Source organism: Barbus barbus (assembly GCF_936440315.1).
Source record: "Barbus barbus genome assembly, chromosome: 9".
In the NCBI taxonomy this organism is placed as follows: Eukaryota; Metazoa; Chordata; class Actinopteri; order Cypriniformes; family Cyprinidae; genus Barbus; species Barbus barbus.
Window position 1 is genome coordinate 21,314,013 of NC_136737.1, and position 17,240 is coordinate 21,331,252.

The 17,240-nt window shown below is 37.9% G+C and overlaps 1 pseudogene across 1 annotated transcript; it reads right to left on the reverse strand.

The window, feature by feature from the left end:
• Window positions 1–427: 427 nt before the first annotated feature.
• On the reverse strand, window positions 428–17,031 carry LOC306875268 (heme oxygenase 2-like; annotated as a pseudogene). Its single transcript has 6 exons — window positions 16,911–17,031; window positions 6,397–6,532; window positions 2,169–2,286; window positions 1,613–2,104; window positions 661–784; window positions 428–555 (listed from the first exon to the last, which is right to left on the reverse strand). The product of its transcript is annotated as a heme oxygenase 2-like (transcript).
• Between the last annotated feature and the right edge of the window lie 209 nt (window positions 17,032–17,240).

The window sequence follows — 17,240 nt, forward strand, 5'->3', positions numbered from 1 at the left end:
ACATGGATATAAAAATCTGAAGAAATGGCACTCTTATGATTTATTCACTGCACCACAGCGATGTACCTGAATATTTTTTTTATGAAAATGTGTATTACAGTGTGCAACTGAAATCACAAATGGTCAAAGATACAGTTCTTGCATTAATAGTTTCCCTTTAAGCAGCTCCAATGTCTTCTAACATGCCCTTAAAAGTGTGCTTACACTCTTGACAGAGATTAAAAACAGGATAAAGAATGTCACATTTAAAAGCATTGTGTTTAATACAGATAAGTGGCATGGATTAAAAGTCTGGTCAGTGACTATACATATTTATATGATCGCCAGCAATATTTTCACAAAGTTGGCCCAGTGAGTGAAAGATTTCCACTTTGAAGCCCAGGTGTTTCTATTTTCACTTCTGATTGACTGACTCAGATAAAGGTGATCACATGAGGTACCAAGCAGCCAATCCAGCGACAGCAGCGACCCATGTGGCCAGAATCACCTGTACTGTGGACTGTCGAAGCAGCATCTTGGCAAAATTACATGCATATGTGGTGTTTCCACTCACCGCTAGACAGAAAATGAGGGAAGCAGTTGAGTAAAGACTGCATAACATTTTAAATTTACATAATATAACAATATATTTTAAGAACTATAGTGTCGCTAACAACTCACCCATCTTGGCTGCATAGTAGGGGCATTTACTGATGTCTCCACACATATCCCCATATGCATGAAAGCCAATGTCCTGCACTTCCTCTTTTATATCTTTCCCAATCTCCTGCAACTCTGTGAATACCTGATGAAGTACAACAATTACTATTAATACACCGTTTAAATGCACATGCATGTACTTAACATAGCTTAATAATTCGCCCCAAATATGAGAATTTGCTGAAAAAGTACTCACCCTCAGGCCATCTAAGATGTAGATGAGTGTTTTTCTTCATTAGAACAGATTTGAAGAAATTAGCATTACATCACTGCAGTGAATGGGTGCCGTCAGAACGAGAGTCCAAACATCACAATGATCCACACCACCCAAGCTCATCAATTAACTTCTTGAGAAGTGAAAAGCTGCATGTTTGTAAGAAACAAAATCAATATTAATGTGTTTTAATTTTAAACTGTTGCTTCTGGCCAAAATACAAGTCCATAATCTATAACAAAGCTTCCTCCAGTGAAAAAGTCTATCTCCTGTTTTCCTCACATATTTGTTTAGAACTGTTTTGGAGTGTTTTTGCTTGTAAACGGTGCTTATTTCGTACATATTTCTCTCCTGCTTCAGACGAAATTACTTGAGAAAGCTATATTATGAATTGACTGAAAGCGACGCTCGGAAGTTAAAAACGTCTTAGTGATGTATTTATTACACTCAGCTTTTCTCTTCACACGGCATTAATTTATAGACTAGAGTGGGGTGGATTATTGTGATGTTTTAATCAGCTGTTTGGACTCATTCTGATGGCACCCATTCACTGCAGAGGATCCATTGGTGAGCAACTGATGCAATGCTAAATTAAGAAACCAAGGGGAGTACATTTTCCGTAATTTTTCTTTAACAGGTGAATTGTTCCTTTAAAAGATCTGGATCAAAAAAGGAAGCCATATATAATAATTCTCTTACATCCAAATTATATTTAAATGCCAGGTTGGCTTCGTCTAGCAGCTTCTCTTTGGTTTCCGCATCTACTTCAAGCTCATTCATCCGGCTGCGGTACAGCCTCTTGAAGGCCGTGGGGTTGTGGATGCCTTCAGAATGGTAGAAGTTCAGTCCCTCACCGGTAGGGGGCAGTTTTAGAGCCCGCTGATCCACTTTCTTCAGAATCTGCCCTCCTGACAGGTCACCCATGTTGCGGGTTCAACCATGTGCGACCAAAAGAGCCGGATCGTCACGTCCCACCTCATGAATGCGGTCCACGTAGGGCCGAGTGGCTGCCGAGCAGGAGATCTTGCTCTCCCAGTCTTCCCCGTAGAGATACTCCAGGTCTTTGGCCAAGGCGTCTCTGCGGTGAAGCTCAGAGGGGAAATACAGTGGAGCAAACATGGGGTGGTCCTTGTTCCTCTCGATCCCTTCCTCAATGGCAGAATAAACGTAGTACAGGGCAGCTGTGCCAAGCTGGGGGACAAAATAGCAACAGTATGGAGGTCAAAACCAGTTTGGCTCTTTTAGCAAACTCTACAAAAATCCATGAACACTAGATTCGGCCCCTCAGGAAGTCCTTGACAAATTGTGAGTTCTCTGCTTTGTCGTGAGACTCCTTGGTTCCAGCCGCCAACACTTCCGACAGGTCATCAGGACTGAAAAAGAGATTTATAAAGACAAAAAATTGTTTATGCTCTATACCGCTACCTACTGGCTTGGAGGTAGAGCCACTTAATAGCCAAAGAGATTTTAATGCCATTGTAGAAATACAATAGTCGTTTTGTGTATGATGGCCAGTTTTCCCCCTTTATACCCATTTACAAAGTCAGTAGGTGTATGATGATGCCTAGTGTTTTAAAATCTGTTCTGTTTTTTAAAGTGGTACGGTGCAGTCCAGCCTTAAATAATGCTTGTATTTCATTCTGAATAGATTGCAGACTTCCAGTAAACATCCCTTTTTTTTCTGTCAAAGTACTATTCGTACTATTATGTCTACATAAAAAAAAAATCACAAAAGTCAAATATAATGATACAATGCAATATGTCTTCTGTCGCTCAAACGGTATGACCTAAATAAATGTGTCTGCTAAATGCATAAAAGATAAAAGCTTAAAAATGTATATAATATAGCCTATGTGTTTAATTTTGATTTATAAGTGCGATTTCACTTTTCACCAATAGATGTCAGTGAAAACTAGATAATATTTCAAATCAAGCAGCGGGCGCTAAAACGGGTGGGGAAAAAAATCACCTGTAAGTAGACATGCCCTTGTCCCAGTGTGCATGCTATCCACCCTATATTCCCTAAATAGTATTGAAAATGACTAATAGTACATATAATTTAGGACGGATAGTGTGCACATTGGGATGCAGGTATGCAGATTTAATTCACTGAGGCCTTTTGGTGGGCTGTTTTTTGTTTTGTTTTTTTACTGTTTTTGCCGTCAACATCAGTTTTAGAGTGTTCTGGTAAAGACCTCAGTCCAACTCGTGACGGTCCCTGCATCCCAATGTGCATCATATCCACCCTGTCTGCCCTAAATAATATTGAAAATTGCTAATATCACATAGAATTTAGGATGGATAGTATGCACACTGGGACGCAGGCGGTGAGTTTTGCACTGGCAAGCAATTAACATTTTCTTAAAAAAACTTAAAAAATCTATTCCTTTTTATTTTGGCTAAGGCAAAAATACCACATTTGCCCACAAATCCTTAATAAAACAGTATCTGTTGTTAAAAACTTCTCAGAATGCACAAAGGCCCATAGCTTTGGTTCTCGTGTAAACCCAATATATTTTTATAACACTGAAAAAGCTTCCACTCATGCATAACATTTAATAGGATGGAGGAAGCACATATGCCAGACATATTTTCATCTCTTATCAGCATATAGGCCTACTACATCATCAGGAAGTCATATTTTCCCCAAGCGTATAGTGATCTGTAGTACTTCCCTCTATTTATGGAGAATGTCAATGTGTTCTTAGTAATATGGGAGCAGCCTGCCATGTGTTTGATTGAGCATGTGTGACCTGCACATAAGGATACAATACCATTATAATACACCTTAGATCGGACCACCAGACAAAAGCCGCTCCACTTAAACAAAGGAACAAAGACGTTTTCCCTCTACAAAACGTCCGAGTATTGAAAAGATCTTTGGCACCTTCATAGCTCTTTTATGTCTTGAAGTGCTCCCGAAGCCCAATTTGACTTCTTTATTTTGTGCTCCCCATGATGACCGCCCACCTCTGTGTTTATTAGGGAAGAGCTTCCTAAGATCAACAATATTGCTTTGGCCTTGACTTCACCGCTGCGCTATTTCATATTCAATGCGAGTTCCTTTGTTTATGTGCATATTTCGGACTCCAGAGTGATTATCACCGCGGGCTCAATTCCTGGACACGTATCACAGGAGTATACTTTAAGTCGATAATAGTGGCGGTGACATCATTCTGATCAATTGTTAGTCCACGGTTGAGTCGTCGAGGCTCAAATTTGTCATCCAGATATTTTGCCCTCACATTGTTTTGTAGCCTGAATATTTTTGGCCCTGCAATTTTGAGTCCCGTTTTATGAAAGGAGAACCTTCCTGTCTGTTAGGATTTCCCCTTGTTTTCTCCAATGAACAGTTTAAGTAAAATAATCAACAAGGGTGTGACAAACCTGTGGTGCATTTACTTTCAAAAAACAGGCTGAACCCATAACAAGAGCTGACCTTGTTGAAAAAGAAGCAGTTTTAGGTGATTTAAGCAGATTTGGATGTTCTACCGGTCTGGTCAAGCTGATGTTCATCTGATTTTGAGCGCATTTACATTATGTGGTTCTACTGAGCCAATTCCAATTTTTTTCCTCCCATATGGCACGATCAGATATGACCCATAAACGTGAAAGCAGGAAGAAAGCATTGGTTTCAGGCCTAATTCATATGTGGAAATTAATTGGATATGGGCATTTGCATCTTCCATGTAAGTGGACAGGTCAGATATGGCCTTTTCCACAGTATTCCTATGGAACTGGGCTGTATCACTGCTGCGGCGGGTTGTTGTTTAGTTTGCAGGTTAAAACCAGCTCCTCCTCCCCTGGAATGCGATTTTAAGGAAGAAAAAAATATGGAAAAAAACACAGTTTTAGGCTACTTTTGATTATCAATTGGGCTGATCTTGTTTTGCAGAACTGTTTCCGGGTCCGTATGTCTACCTTGGGTTGTTTTGCCAGAGTGTACATGCAGATATTGGATATGGGTCCCATTTAAAAGTAAGCTGGTTGTCAAAAAATATAGTCAACTTCAAGGGGAATTGGGCATCAAGACCTGCAGTGTAAATGAGGCCTTAGTTGGCCTAAACAGCTGACAAGTGCCCCTAACTCCTCTACAACTAGAAAACTAGACCTGGAAACTACCATAGGTTGGTTTAAAACAGGTGTGAAACTCAATTTCTGGAGGGTTCTGCAGAGAGGCTCTGTAAAGGTTAGCTCCAACCAGCTCCAAATCACACCTTCTTCCAAGTTTTCAGTAATGCTGAAGAGCTTGATTAGCTGGATCAGGTGTGTTTGGTTAGGGTTGGAGCTAAACTGTGCAGAGCTGTGGCCCTCCATGAACTGAGTTTGAGACCAATGGCTTAAAATAAGAAGCGGAATAAATGTGAATGTCTTGTGCTTTTTTTTAGAAAGCATGTATTAGTTCATCTTCTCTGGTGTTAATGAGCTATTTAATGCATCGGCTATGCTGTGGAAATGATGTATGTCATTGCTTACACTACACAGCTTGGTAATTATGACTAATGCAAGAACTGTAATGACAAATAAACAGACCTGGTCATTTGTCTCTTCATTTATAAGTTTATACAACAGTGTAATTCAAGTCTGTAGCCAGTCAGTGTTTCTATAGGGCATTAGAGCCATTTAAACATGACTTTGATAATATGGCATCTTAAAATAATACGACGCATTATATTCAATATGACATATTGAATATAATATGATAATATGACGCATAACATTTGGTGCACCTTCCGGAGCATGAGTACAACGTTAGGTTATTCTGTCTGTCTGTCTGTCTGTCTGTCTGTCTGTCTGTCTGTCTGTCTGTCTATCCATCCATCCATCCATCCATCCATCCATCTGTATGTCCGTCCATTCGTCTGTCCACTATCTATCTATCTGTCTGTCTGTCTGTCTGTCTGACTAGTTTATTGTTATGTATATTTTAAGGAGCCATGTGTGGTGCAGAATTTGAAGATTTATAATTATTATAAAGTTAACTTTGGGTCTACCATTAAGAGATTTTTGTCATTTTTGTATTTTTCATTAGAGGTCAGAGGGATTTGTCACCTGTTTTGTTGTCCAAACATTTAGAAAATAAGCTGTTGTAAACAGGCCACGTTATTTTGGGTCCCTTCATTCAGGTTTGCAGGATAACTTCCATTTTAGTAGCTTGTTTAAATCTGTAAGTATTACCAGTAAGTAACACCTCCAAATAGGTGATACTGCATAAAATATGGTTTACAGTAGTGCCTTTAGTGCAGCATTGATTTAGCACAGCAGAGTCTGAACGAGTCTCTGTAACAGTAAATCCAGCGAGTTCTTCTCCTCCAGATGTCCAAGGGAAGAATCTCTGGGTCACCCGCTCCATGAATCACTTGTTGACGGGAGCCTGCTGTGTCTCTCCGCTGGACTATAATTAGAAACATGCCTCGCGCTGCGTGGAGGAAACAGTTTGGATAACAAAGAAAGGAAAGTGTTTGCATCAGGCCGGCATGTACCGTGATTGCAGTTTGGCATTTCTTTCGGACGTCCCTCGTTCCCTCATTACCACACACAGGTGAGGGGCAAAGAGTGGAGGCCTCGAGGGGCACACAAACTCCAGCTCCTCGTTGACAAATGATGAATAATCCATGACTGAATCACGCAAACAAGACTTACAAACCAAGACTCCATTCATGTATTGTGTAGCAGACGACTGAGAAACCGTTAATAATGTGTCCTGGACATTTGGAGGGTTTCTAAACATTTGTGTTGGCTTGACTGCTTGCTTTACTTAAATATACAAGCCCCATAATCGCAGGTGGGACATGGAAATGGTTCTTAGATAGGATTTTACAGTTTCCCCCAATACATATATTGTATTATGACACGCATGCAAGGCAACGAATGACTCTCAAGGGTGCATCGGGTTATGAACCGGGTAAATAACGGCTCCTGCTGACAGCTTTCATGCACAAGCATTTCCCTGAGCCCTGCTGAACACCAGATGCACTGTACGGACATATATCAACCATGAGTAACACAATATACCGCAAAAGAAAATAAAGGTTTCCGAACTGTCATTGACACCTGCAAATACTGATGTTTCTGTCTACAGTCATTCTTGAAAAATATCCGGTCTGTCGTCTTTGACAGGCGCCATAGTAACAATGGATAGAGGTTATAAATGTGTACCTACTTTGTCTTATACTGTAATACTTTTACCTGTTCCATATGCTGGATTTATAGTAGATACCCGGTTCATACACAGGTTTGTAAATCTAACGAATCTATCTGTCTGTCCTGAAGTATTTGGCACCAAGATGTTTGCAGCAGATCCTGCAAGGTGCGAGGTAGAACCTCCATGAATCAGTTTTGTAGGTCCAGCACATCCCATAGACACTCAATCGGATTGAGATTTGGGGAATTTGGAGGGGAACACCTTAAATTCTTAGTCATGTTGCTCAAACCATTCCTGTACATTTTTTGCAATCTGGCAAGGTGCATCATCCTATTGAAAGAGGCCACCGCCATTAGGGAACACCATTGCCATGAAGGGGTGTATGTGTTCTACAATGGTCTTTAGGTAGGTGAGGGGAAAAAAGTTAGATGTCAAAGTAAGATCTTCATACAATGGCAGGACCCAAGGTTTCCCAGCAGAACATTGGCCGCACACACACTCGGCCATCCATCTGATCTAAAAGAAAATGTAATTTTTCAGACCAGATGACCTTCTTCCATTGCTCCATGGTCCAGTTCTGATGCTCATATGCCCATTGTAGTTCCTTTTGGTGGTGCTTTGTGTAGCTGTTTTGTGTGATCTGACCAAACATTCTAGCCTTCGCTCCCTATGTGCATCAGTAAGTTGTAGATGTCCGTAACATTGATGCTGGTTCACCGTTTGTCCTTACTTGCACCACTTTTTGTAGGTACTAACCAGCTGCATACCAGGAATATCACACAAGGCTTGATGTTTGGAGATGCTTTGACCCAGTCGTCTAGCCATCACTATTTGGCTCTTGCCAAAGTCACTCAAACCTTTTGTCAATTTTTCCTGCTTAAAACACATTAAACTCAAGAACAGACTGTTCACTTGCTGTGTAACATCTCCCACCCATTGACAGATGCTGTTAACAATATAATCAATGTTATTCACTTCACCTGTCAGTGAATTTAATGTTGTGACTGATCATTGTGTATTTCTGAAAATATTTCTTAAAATATAACTGAGTTATAAAGTTTTTCTGTTTTGAAATATTAAAGTTCTCATGATATTCTATTCGAAGCAGTTTAGTTTTGATATTTTCTAAGTATCTTAAACCTATTGTGCTGGACATAAGACAAAATACATGGGACTGTTAGAAAATAATGAGCTGAGCTTGTCATTCTCTGAATCAGTGTTTTTTCCAGTAATAGTACTCTGTGTGCTGATATTTTCAAATGAGCAAAGCTAGACATCTTCATACAATAGACAATGGACAGTTGTCATTTGGGGAGTTATTATTTAACATGCCAAACGTCTGTTAAATTGATTTTTGGAGTTCATATAGTTGCCTGTTTGAACTGTTGCCATTTTTTCCTTGCATTTTCTCTTGGGAGTCATCCTTTAAGAATCCAAACCTGCTATTTTTGAGAATCCACAGAAGAACTTTCCCCCCCTTGTTTTCCCTTCCATTTTTCTCTCTTTTTTCCATTCTGAATGTATCTTTCTCATTCTTTTTCATGGAAGAATGATCTTAAAGATAGAAACTGCCCTATTTGGTAGAAATTGCCTTATTTGGTCTGGTTTAAATAAATTTCATATACTTACTCAAAACTTAATTCACCCTTATATGGCAAATTAACTGTCTTATATTGGTTTGATTTATAGGAACATTCAGAAGAAACACAGAGATCTTATGTGAACTCCAGTTATAAATATTCATGTCTGTAGATTAATAGAATTGTATACTGAAGCTGGAGACAGTGTACTGAATGTTGTCGGCTATTTATTCATATTCATATGGTAAAATCATGGTATTATGAACAAATAATGAACCGTTTTTAAACTGGATTTTTGTAAATCCATTATATATTATTTTCTCAAAGCATTGAAACCATAATGAAACTCTAAATAATGTAAACCATTTAATAATGTCAACTTTTAATTGTTATAAAAATATAGTAGTATATGCAGAAAATAAATGTGAAATATAGATTAACCTAAGATTAATACATTTTATTAAAAAGTTTTGTTAACTAAGTGTCAAACCAGGCATGATGCATTAGAGCATTCTGCCAAATATCTCCTTTTGTATGATGGAAAAAAGAAAGTTAGAAAGACACAAAAGTGGGAAAATGAGGACAGACATTTATTTTTTCACCCAACTATCCTTTTAAACTTGCAGTCGCCAGATGTATGTTGACCACAGGTCTGTTCTCAAGGCCGGATAAAGGGATCGAACTGTATGTCTGAATAGCTCCAGCCCAGGCCTCTGTCCCAGCAGGGGGTTCATATTGAATACACCCAGCCTGGCTCGGATTGTTCTGTACACACACACACACACACATACATATGACAATACCTCTCTTGCAATTTACATGGTTCCTGTTACCCCGTTCCTTGACTCCCTCGATCTGTTTCTTAAAGTCTGTAATCTGACATGAACATGGTTTATGGTGATAAAGTTGATTTGTTGTGTTGTGTTTGGCGGCTGATTTCAGATAGCAGGTCTCAGGGAGTAGGTAATCCGGGTTCCCTGCGCATAAACGAGCCACAGAGGGCCAGTTATAGACCATTACAAGAACTGTATCGGACTGAGGGCAAAGCCCTGGGGGATTCCTGCTACACATACCGTTAGCACAATATACAGCAGTGGAAACAATTGTTTATTCATAGATGGTCTACCTGTAGACTCAAATATAAATTATGACACGGATCCATTGTGTAGTCCACTGATTGTGTTGCCAGTAAGGCAGTAACTGCTGCTAAACATGGCTCTCAAAAGAGCAGTGAATGTGTGATCAGGTTTGAATGCACATATTTGTGTGCTGAGTCTGACTGACATTTCTGTGCAAAGAATGGTTGCTGAACATGAGTAAGCATGTAAGCATGTTTATCATCATCTATAAGTGTGTCATGTGTTTGGCATTTCTTTAATATTTAAAACGGAATTTTATTTTTATATTTAGTATTGTATTTTAATTTAGGTATGTTTTTTATGTGTGTGTGTGTGTGTGTGTGTGTGTGTGTGTATATATATATATATATATATATATATATATACAGTGCCCTCCAAAAGTATTGGAACAGTAAAGACAAAATTGCTCTGTTGGCTGTGGAGTCAAGACATTTATAAATATGATTAAAAGATGAATATGAGACAAAATTACAGAATGTCACATTTTATTATTAGCTGTTTCAACACATAGATGTTTTACCAGCTAAGAAGTTCAGTTCCCTCTATCTGATGTGAGCATAAGTATTGGGACAGTTTCCTCACAGGTCTTTCTAAGTGATCAGCTGTGTCCCGTTGCATTAATTCTTCAGATATTAAAAGCAGGGAATGTGTCGTATCAGTTATATCCATTACTTCTGTATTCTGAATCTTGCATTCGATGATGATACACACAAACCAGGATGAAGATGAGGGAGCTGACTTTGAGAGAAAAGCAAGCAATTTGGATGCTAAAAGAAAAGAGGAAGTCAGTTAGAGCTATAGCAAAATAAAGGCCATGGAGAAATCAAGAGTTTGGAAACCACCAGCGACACCAGCAACCAACAATGACCTGATCGGCTGAGAAAACAACAGTAGTTGATGACAGACAAATCAAAAAAGCTGTGAAAATGAATCCTAAAAGACATGTCTGTAAAATCACCCACAACTTCCAGAAAGCTGGGGTGATGCTCTGACAATCTACTGTCCTCAGGAGACTTTGACACAGAATTACAGATGCTACACAGCAAGATGCAAACCTCTGACCAGCACCAAAAATAGAAAGGCAATATTAGAGTTTGCGAAAAAGCACAAAGGTGAGCCAGAAGAGTTTTGGAACTGTATTTATGGACCGATGAGACAAAAGCCCGATTCGAACGGTAATTGTTTCTCATGGGGACGTAAGCGATTTTCACCATTTACAGGGGATAGTTAGTGATTTAATTGCCGTCCGAATCCAAGACGTCTGTGTTTTTCTCTCACCACCCCTGTAAAAATCCCCGGCCAAATTACCTACTGTTTTTTGACAAACACCAAGGTCGTGTGGAAATTTAATTGCCGTCCGAATCCACATCTCTGAGTTTACGAGAAGAAATCGATTCAAAATTCAGCCTTTTTTGAGCACTCCCGAACACCGTACGGTAACTGTTGTACTTCGGTGTAATTTGCATACATATTTATTTCTGAAATGCTGGAAATTAAGTATTTAAAAGAACAATACTTCATAACTGCTCCACCACAGCGAGTGAGAGCAGAAAGAGAAGAAAAGCACATAAACATTCGAAGTGGGTCTTTATTATGGCAGCGGCAAGTATGCAATACAATTTTAAAATGTGTATTATAAACGGATATATATCGCGTATAATTATATACAACTATAGCGCGTATTTTCCTATTTTTAAACAGGAGATTTAAATAATCAAATAATAAATAGGATTATACATTATAAAATATGCTTGGAATAATAAGAATATATTTTACATAATAAGTATTTTAAAATACATTTTACACAATAATAAGAATAAATTTGTAAATAAAATAAATTTTATTTACAGCACACAATCATGTGACTGGCCACGTGAGCAGCAGGTTCTCTGGTTCGCAGGATCACAGAACTCACTCCTCCACTGTGAATAAATCGCCGTCTGAATCCATGAGTTTTATCACTGAGGTGATATGTAAATTACTTTTTACAGACGTCCATATGAGAAACATTTACCGTCCGAATCGGGCTTAAGATGAACCTTTATCTAAGTGATCGGAAAGCAAAAATGTGGAGAAAAAAGGGAACTGCAATGATCCCAAGCATACAGCCTCATCTGTAAAGCATGGTGGAGGTGGTGTCATGGCATGGGCATGCATGGCTGTCTCTGGAACAGGCCCTCTCAACTTTACTGATGACTTAATGCATGATGACAGTAGCAGAATGAATTTGGAAGGGTACAAAACCATCTTGCCTACCAATATTCAAGAAAATGGCACCAGATTCATTGGGAAGTGCTTCATATTGCATCAGGACAATGACCCAAAACACCCTACCAGTTCAGTCAAGGAATTATAAGGGCAAAGAAATGGAAAGTCTTATATTGCCCAAGTCAGTCTCCAGATTTAAATCTGATTGAACATTAATTTCACCAGCTGGAGAGGAGAGTAAAGGCAGAAACTCCCCAAAAACAAAAACAATTGGAATTGGCTGCATTAAAGGCTGGGAGAAGTCTTTCAAAGGATGAGACCAAGAGTCTGGTGATGTCTATGGGTCACAGACTCACTGCTGTGATTGTGCGCAAGGGATCTGCAACTAAATAATAGCTTTTAATCTTTAATATCTGCCTTATGTTCAACTGTCCCAATACTTATGCTCACATCAATGAACTCTAAAAATGCTGTTCTTTTCATTTAGTAAAACATGTATGTGTTGAAACGGCTAATAATAAAATTTGACATTCTGTAGTTTTGTCTCATATTCATCTTTTAATCATATTTGCAAATGTCTTGACTCCACAGCCAACAGAGCAATTTTGTCTTTACTGTTCCGATACTTATGGAGGGGACTGTATATATATATATATATATATATATATATATATATATATATATATATATATATATATATATATACTATTTAAATTTATTTATTTTATTTTTTAGTCCATTTTATTTTTAATTTATTTCCAGTATTTTTAGTGCTTCATGCATTTGTAGATCACAGTGCTATTTTAGTATTATATACTATTATATATATTTTTAAAAATTTTGAATTAGCTTTTATTTTGTATATTTTCAGTATTAATTTTAATTTAGGTTATTTTTTTTAATATTAATTACTATTTATATTATTTTTTTTATTTTAGTTTTAGTACATTTTATTTTTTTTAAATTAATTTCCAGTTAATTTTAGTGCTTCAACTTAAAGTAAAATTATTTCACTTAGTTGCAACATTTCATTCCAGCTTAATTTCGGTTAACAAAAAATGTTTTTAATGGTTTAATGGTTTTAGTTAACTATAATAACCTTGTTAGGTAAAGTAACAGGTCTTATTGTAATTTTTCATTTTTGGGTCTCTGAAAATTAAATTAAATATTTTATGTTAAATAAATGAATATTATGCAATATAATATATAACAATATGATATTTAAAATTAAATATAAAATTGAATTATTTTTTATTTCATTTTATTTTTTATTTAATATAAGAGTGCATGAATATAATATTACATTTTTGCATTTTCTTAAAAAAAAAAAAAAGCGTATTCTACTTGCCCATGAAAACTCCCTGCCACAGTGCTGGCAGGTGTTTTTTATTGGTTTCTAAGTGGTTCCTTAGTGGCATTATAATATTCTGGTATCAACATATGGCTCAGACCCCTCCTTAAATACCATTTAAATAACCTCTTGCCAGGTAAAAATCATCCAAGGAGTGGGATTATATGAGTAGGAGCAAGGAATTGGGTTGTTATGGGATGCAGACCAGATTGAATCCGATGTGGTGTAAGCACCTGCACTACCACTATGCCATGACTCGATTCTGTTCTTACCAGAAATATCTTTTTACAGCATCCCTCCCTCTGTGCCATATTCCCCCTCGCTCTGATTAGTGGACGTGTGATTCTCCTCTTATTACTCCCCATGTCTGCTCTCTGTCTCTGGTATACTGTGTGTTCCTGTATTTGTGGCTCTTCCTGTCTCCTGCTGTCACTGCGCTGCAGTCGCCAATGCTTCCGGAGAGTCTAGGTTGGCGGCACAGGCCTCGTTAGGGGGTACACACACAAACCCCTCACACACTACACACCCAATAGCTCATTGTGCTCAAAACCCATGTGGATACCTCCTTCCCAATCTCACTGAAAAGTGAGCCTCTGGGGAGAGAGAGGACTTTCCCTGGTAAACACTGATGCAGGTAAACAACTCTTGACTCTTATGGGTAGAGACATCAAATGCAGGCCTGCATGAGTTGCTTTTCATGGCCTTCAGGACATAGTGAAGAAATCTAGATTGATCGACCCATAGAAACATTTTATTGCTCAGATGTTGCACATATGTATAAAAATAAATATTTAAAACATATAACTGAAAATATGCATATAACAATATATATCACATATTTTTAATGCATTAAAATATTGAATAATTTAATGCACTTAATCTAGTTAAGATCAATTTTTAATGTCAACACTCTTACCACTGTAATAATTATTAAATTATTAGTAAATTAATATAAAATTCTTAATATATTAGTAAATATTTATATTTTCACCAAAATTAGTAATAAATGCTGTAAAAATGTTTGTTGTTAAAGGAACACTCCACTTTTTTGGAAATAGGCTCATTTTACAACTCCCCTAGAGTTAAACAGTTGAGTTTTACCATTTTTTGAATCCACTTAGTCGATCTCCGGGTCTGGCACTTTTAGCATAGCTTAGCATAGATCATTGAATCTGATTAGACCATTAGCATCTCACTCAAAAATGACCAAAGAGTTTTGATATTTTTCCTATTTAGACCTGACTCTTCTGTAGTTACATTGTGTACTAAGACCGACAGAAAATGAAAAGCTGCGATTTTCTGATATGGCTAGGAACTATTCTCTCAATCTGACGTAATAATCAAGGAACTTTGCTGCCGTATCATGGGTGCAGCAGGCACAATGATATTACGCAGCGCCTGAAAGTAGTCCCCAGCTATATCATAACTAGTTACCTAGCTGGGGACTACTTTCAGGCGCTGCGTAATATCATTGCAGCAGCAAAGTTCCTTGATTATTATGCTGGAATGAAAGTATAGTTCCTAGGCATATCGGTCTAGAAAATCACAACTTTTCATTTTCCGTCGGTTTTAGTACACGATGTAACTACAGGAGAGTCAAGCTTTAAATAGGAAAAATATTGAAACTCTTTGGTCATTTTTGATGACCAAATGCTAATGGTCTAAGCCGATTCAATGATCTATGCTAAACTAATCTAAAAGTGCTACCGCCAGACCCGGAGATCGATTGAAGTTGTAAAATGAGCCTATTTCCAAAAAAAGTGGAGTGTTCCTTTAAAGGAGTGGTTTCACTTTTTTAATGTTAGTTAGTGTGTAATGTTGCTGTTTGAGCATAAACAATATCTGCAAAATTGCGGCACTGAAAGTTCAATGCAAACAGAGATATCATCATTTAAAATTCTGGCAGTTTAATGCCTACAAAAATGGCTTGTATGGACTACAACAAGTTACTTCCGGGTCCGTTATGTCACAAACCCAGATAAACTCCGCCCCGGGAACACGCAGCAAAGGGGGCGAGGCTATGTTGTGCTGCTTTAGAGAAGAGGAAGAAAAGTCTAGAGGTGCACGTAAAAATCTATTCATATATGAATCGCAATGAATTCTAACGATTCTAATGGATTCTAATTCTAATTTGCATTATTTTTCAAATTATATTTTAAATAATCACATTTAATAGCAGAATCCCTGGTTAAAAAATGTACATTACCCATGATGCTGTAAAGAAAATTCCACCAATCTTTAAGCCGCAGTAAGCAAATGAGTGCTGAGCTCCGCCCACTCCCATGAAGCCACACAAATAACGTAATCAACTCGGTCACGCTCTCAAAACACCTAAATATTTTTGAATATATTGACAATGGTTCATGGGATTGTAGTTCTTTCCCTCATTAAAGCTGTTAAGTACACAGTCTTGCACCTTTGTGTTTTTGTGAACCATTTTCAAATGGTTGCTTTGGTTCATGGCCTAACAAAGACATTTTTAAATCCCTATGGAGAAATTTAAAATAAACGGGGAAAATGCCACTGAAAAGTGGATGGGCACTAATGTACTCTATCTCTACGTGCTTTTTATTTTATCTTACAGTCACACTAAAACACTTTTGTAAAACTAGCCTTTTTCACTCATTTCACTGACATATTACAGTGAACTTACTGTGTTTTTTTTTTTTTTTTTTTACGATAGTGTCTTATTTTTTTAGGACAACAATTTGGACAGCATTTGTGTAATAGATCAAGCACAAGTGAGGTTTTATTGATCATTCTGCAACAAGACTGCCCTTCGGTTCTTCAGTTCCCATTTATAAACCCAAATAGACCAGAACTACAGCTAATTTTGCTTGAATCCTTTACATCATGAGATATACTGGCCAGATTATCTGCTGTGAGGTCTCTCTCCACATGAGGGTTTATTTGATTTAGACCCCAGGGCTTCCTTTTATGTTGAATTTGGCGAATTAGCGCAACATTTACATCATTGGCAGCGCTGACAGTATGTGACTGAGGCATGTTAAAACTCTGAAGTATTTGTTCTGGCTTTTATTCTGGCTCACTCAAGCAGCGCTAAAAAGACAAAATGGAGTTTCTCACTGATATACAGATGCTCTTTTAGGAATGTATCATCACATTAATCAAACAGTAATCATCACTGTTTTAACTGCTGATTGTGTTTTAAGGGCCACGGCTGGTTTTTGTCTCTCATGGCACTTAAAACTGTCGTTAGCCTTCATATTTGGATATTTTCGCTAATTTAGTGTCCTTTTACCTGCAGTCACGATAAATTATGCTTTCAGACTCTTTTGATCGTACTAAATGCTTTTATTCCTGGTAATTCATATAGATAAGTCCACATTTGCATTTACCATCTTTCTCATCATCATACCTCCATCTCGTTCCCCCCTTTTTTGACCCCTGGTTTCCTTCGTCGTATTTACTCAGCTGCCTCATGGAGACTTTGAAGCCCACAGGCCTTCAGCGAGTCTCTTAAACAACATCAGTTGCCATTTATTCTCAGAATAAGCCCTGGTTTATTATGTTAACACCTACAAAGTGTTTTTAAGCAAACCCCCTCACTCACCTCCAGCTGGATCTGTTCTGCGCACATGTGCGGATGATGTTCGACTCGGCTGCTCTAGAGCGTCTTTATCAGCTCCTCTGCCGTCGGCTGAGGATCTTGGGTCACACTCTTTGGTTTGCATAATGGTTGCCCCAAGGGCATCTCTGATTTTTGGGTAGTGGAAAGGTAAGCAAGGTTTCCGTCTGCGGAGCTATAGACTCCTGAAAATAAACTTTGAAATGGCTGTTAGTGCAGTAGTGCTTCAGGAAAGCCTGGATTGTTTTATAGAGGTATTTTACATCCCTAAGACATGTTTTACATGCACATACTGCAGTTATTAGTGGTGTTTTA